This window comes from Alexandromys fortis, unplaced genomic scaffold (genome assembly GCF_014885135.2).
Source record: "Alexandromys fortis isolate MF-2015 unplaced genomic scaffold, M_Fortis_MF-2015_v1.1 scaffold_227, whole genome shotgun sequence".
NCBI classification, from domain to species: Eukaryota; Metazoa; Chordata; class Mammalia; order Rodentia; family Cricetidae; genus Alexandromys; species Alexandromys fortis.
Genome location: NW_026068109.1, coordinates 2,184,052 through 2,188,900, shown reverse-complemented (window position 1 = coordinate 2,188,900; position 4,849 = coordinate 2,184,052). Strand labels below are relative to the sequence as shown.

Here is a 4,849-nt window from a genome sequence, read left to right as displayed (position 1 = left end):
TATCTTATGTGCATTTAGTATGAAGGTGCCAGATTTCCTGGAACTGGCGTTACAGGCAGATGTGAGCTGCCATGTGGGTGCTGGGAATTGAACCCAGGTCCTCTGGGAGAGCAGCCAGGGCTCTTAACTGCTGAGCCATCTCTCCAGCCCGTGGTGCATGCCTTTAATCCCAGCACTTGGGAGGCAGAGGCAGGAGGATCTCTGAGTTCAAGGCCAGCCTGGCCAACAATTCGCGTTTAAGAGCAACTAAAGTGGGCACACAGAGAAACTCTGCCACAAAAACAAAACAAGTGTTCACTAGCTGTTCTTCCAGACAGGCAGCTTACATCTCTGTTTAACTCCAGTTCCAAGGGATATGACACTTCTTTGGCCTCTACAAGAGCACGTGCACGTGTGCACACACGCACACACACACCACATACACACACAAATAAAAATAAATCTTTTAAAAACAGCTTGTTACAAATATTACTAATTGGGGCTGGAGAGATGGCTCAGGGGTTAAGAGTACTGGCTAATCTTCCAGAGGTCCTGAGTTCAATTCCCAGCAATGACACTGTGGTTTACAACCATCTCTAGTGGGATGTGACTCCCTCTTCTGGCATAAAGGTGTACATGCAGATAACACTCACGCATAAAATAAATAAATCTTTAAAAAATATTACTAACTGTAGCTGGCCCGAGGTGGCACATGCCTTTAATGCCAGCACTCAAGAGGCAGAGGCAGGATGATCTCTGTGAGTTCATGGACAGCCTGGTCTACAAAGCTAGTTCCAGTACAGTTTCAGTATAACCAAATATACACTGAGAAACCCTGTCTCAAACCACGAAACAAAACCCACACATATTACTAACTGTAAGCAATTTAGCATAAAACTCCCCTATGTTAAGCTCACTTGTTAACTGAATAAAACTGGTTAGCAGGCTTGGATATCCATGTGAACAGGGACAGCTATTTCATGAATAGCTGAAACTACACAAGTGTAGAGGAAGACTTTCTCATTCTTCTATACAGTTTTCTATGCACATAGAAGATTCCAAAAGAGGTGAGCAGTCAGCAGAAGTACTTCTACAACTGCACTTCTAATTTTGTTAGATCAGTCGTTCTATAATTGAATAAGCATTCACACATGTCTGCTGTGGAATATTACTTTAACTATGTAAAGATGTGTTATATTTGCTTATGCTGCATTTGTTTAACTATGTAAAGATGTGTTGCTCTTTCATCTTACCTGCCTGAGGGACCTGATCGGTCTAATAGAAACCCGAATGGACAACAGCTAAGCAGTAGAGGGATAGGTGGGGCTGGCAGCAGAGAGAATAAGTAGGAGGAGAAATTTAGGCTCAAGAGGAGAGAGAGCGAGGGAGAAAGAGGAAACTTCAGGGACCAGCCAGCCAGACACGGAATAAGCAAAAAAGGCAAACAAAATGAAAGAAAGGTAAAAAGCCCTGAGGCAAAACGTAGATGAAGAGAATCAGGTTGAACTAAGTAATAAGAGCTAGTGGGACAAGCCTAAACAAAGGCAGACCGTTCAAACCTAATAATAAGTCTCCAAGTCACAATGTGGGGGTTGGTGGTCCCAGAAAGTCCCTTTATAATCATTTGGTTATTTTAAGCCTGAATTTTGTACCAAGTAAAATAAACCTTCATGCATATGTTGATCATTCTAATCTCTAAACTGTAGGTGCTCGAGAAGAGAAAAGGGAGCACCAAAGGTGAGGACATGAACTTAACGGGTTTTTCCAGGCACTCAGGAGGCATAGGGGCAGAAGACTCTCTGTGAGTTCCAGGACAAGCAGGACTAAGACCCTGTCTCAAACAAAATGAAACAAACAAAAGCCGGGCTTCTGTTGTCGGTGGCTGAGGGATGGGTCAGTTTCAAGTCTGTGATTCATCTAGTTTCTAATTGTTCACGTTACCCAACCCAGCAACACCAGGTACTCTGACAAGGTCACCACACCCTACCAACGCTCACACAAGTTCACTTCAAATTCCAGCTTCAGCAGACCATTCTGCACTCCCTGTACCCAATCTGTGTGGACATAACACTAGATATTTAGACCAAAACACTGTCATTCATCCTACAAGGGAGTTTGTAATTTCCAAAAGGATCCCCCAATTGGGGTACAGCAGATAAACTGGAGAAGACCTCCAGATACTCTGTGGTAGGAACCAGCCAGCAAGACTCCCTCTACTCCCTCTAACAGGGTAAACACCCTAAACTGATAACCTGGTAACTTCTAGAGACCTGAAATACTTTTTTTTTTTTATTTTTCGAGGCAGGGTTTCTCTGTAGCTTTGGTGCCTATCCTGGAACTTGCTCTGTAGACCAGGCTAACCTCGAACTCACAGAGATCCACCTGTCTCTGCCTCCCGAGTGCTGGAATTAAAGGCATGTGCCACCACCGCCCGGCTGAGACCTGAAATCCTAAAGCCAACATGGAAACAAAAAGATTAATCAAAATTGGCCAGATGTAGTGGCACATGCCATTACATGGGACTACAGAGTGAGTCCCAGGACAGTCAGGGCTGTTGCACAGAGAAACCCTCTCTCAAAAAACAAACAAGAAAATTAAACAAAATTGATAAAAGAGGGTGCAAACTAGGTCATTTCAATAAATTGGGCAACAAGTAGACAGGAGAGAGGCTCCCAAGCCACACAGCATGACAAAAGATGCCTTTATAATCAGAGAGCCTCAGCTACAATTTATTAAGCACCTACCATGTTCCCAACAGTGTTGAGTATTTGAATGAGGCCAGAAACAAATAAATCCTAGCCTTCAAGTACAAGGAAAGAGAGAGAGGAAAGGCAAGGAAGGCAGGCATTCGTAGAATGTCTAAGAAGCATTAGTATGGCTAATATTTATTTTCCTTATTATTTGAGCAGCTACTCTTGAACCTAATAAAAACCAGGTAGACAAAGAATCTTCTTACTGCAGCTGGGGAAATCGAGGCACCGAGAATTCAACCTTCCCAGGGTCACCCGACAAAGTGACAGAGTCAAACGAGAACTTTGGCCGTCCGACATAAAGGACTTTATGCAATGAATAGGAACGCAGAAAAGAGCGCAACTTTGACGGGAGGTGGGGGTGGACCCGAAGAATCTTAAGGTTACTCGGAAAGATGGTTTTTTCCTTGTTGGGGAGGGTCCCCCAATAACTGACGGATCACAGGCTGCTGCAGACAATATCCTAGACGTTGAAGAGATGAACAGGTACTCGTGACAAGTCATGGGGGAGGTCGGCCCGTCTAAACCGATTTTACAGATGGTGGTGAATGCTCACAGTAGGGAGACAAATGGTACTGTGGGGGTGTCGGAGGCCAAGCTGTCTATTCCCTCATCCGAGACGGAGGACAGCTGGAAAGCGCTCAGAAACGCTCGATCTGTGTGTTGGGGGGGGGGGGGGGGCACCAGGGACTCAGGGGTCACCACGAAGAACCGCGATCCCGGCCCCCTCAGCCCGAGACCCCACTCCTAAGCACCCCGGGCCCGCCGCCCCCGCGTCCCATAGAAGATGCGAGAAATGGAGGCGACCCGGGCCAGGCGCTCAGCTCTGCGGCCCCTTACCTGGGGTCGGGGCGGTCCGAAGGGCCGGAGCGGACGATTCGCGGACTCTGGTCAGTCGACGCGAACAGGCTCCGGCGAGCGCCGACGGAGGAGGGAGGCCCAGAGGGAGCGGCTGACAGATCCCGGAAGTGGCCAGGACGCCTGCGCAGCGCGACGCGCAGGTGGCGGGCGCAGGCGCAGAGCTCAGCGCGCGTTGGGAGGCCGTGTCTGAATAGCTGTGGTTGGTTCGGTGAGGCAGCGCGTGTCAGTGCTAGGGCGTGTCTGTGGAGCTGGGTGGGAGTCCTACTCTTTTCTTTAAGGATGAATTAATTATATATACACACACACGTACATACATACATACATACACACATATACATATAGACACACACACATATGTGAGCCATGGCCTAGGTGTGAAATGTTGGTTTTTGTTGTAAATTACTGAGGATTAGGTTCTCTTGGGCCTCATGGGTCCGAAGAGCTATTTATTATCTATCTATCTATCTATCTATCTATCTATCTATCTATCTATCTATCTATCTATCTTTTATTACACATACAATATGTATGCCTGCACACAGAAGTCGTCAGATCTCATTATAGATGGTTGTTTATTTATTTATTACATATACAACATGTATGCCTGCACACCAGAAGAGGTCACGAGATCTCATTATATGTAGATGATTGTGAACCATCATGTGGGTGCTGGGAATTAACTCAGGACCTCTGGAAGAGCAGTGAGTGAGTGCCTCTTAGCCTCTGAGCCATCTCTCCAGCCCAAGCAATTCAAATTTAAATATATATATATATATTAATTATGTGAATGTCTGTGTTGATATGAGTATGTGAGTCCAGGTTCCCTTGGAGGCCAGAAGACGACATTAGATTCTCATGGAGCTAGAACTATATGCTGCCTGACATTGATGCTGGGAACTGAACTCAGGACAGTTGTTTTAGCTGAGCTGTCTCCTCTCTGCAGCCTCTGCAGCTAGGTCTGTGTCCCATCACAGAGGTTGGGTCAGAACTGGTAGACCACTTTTTGCCGGGAGGGCTGCCTCTGCCATGCACCCTCTTGTAGAAAGTCTCATGTCTACCCGGGAGTCTCCTTGACTGATCCTGGGTCAGGATCACGTGTCCTGCACCCTAACTGACGCTGCAAGAAGGAACAATGACAATATGGCCAGAGACTGTTTGCTGTGTAGATGCAACTTCTAAAGAACTACCCTGAACCCCACATCCAGTCAGACTGCTGCCTCTGCCCTGGTAGAAATTATGAGGCAAACCACACCCAGGTT

At 46.6% G+C, this 4,849-nt stretch overlaps 1 protein-coding gene across 1 annotated transcript in view; it reads right to left on the bottom strand.

Annotated features, from left to right (window-relative positions):
• The window catches only part of Arpc1a (actin related protein 2/3 complex subunit 1A), a 29,567-nt gene extending 25,860 nt beyond the window's left edge, over positions 1-3,707 (bottom strand). The window contains exon 1 of the mRNA XM_050124400.1: positions 3,570-3,707. The gene's annotated coding sequence lies outside the window, so the exon portion shown is untranslated. The remainder of the gene's footprint in view (positions 1-3,569) is intronic.
• Between the last annotated feature and the right edge of the window lie 1,142 nt (positions 3,708-4,849).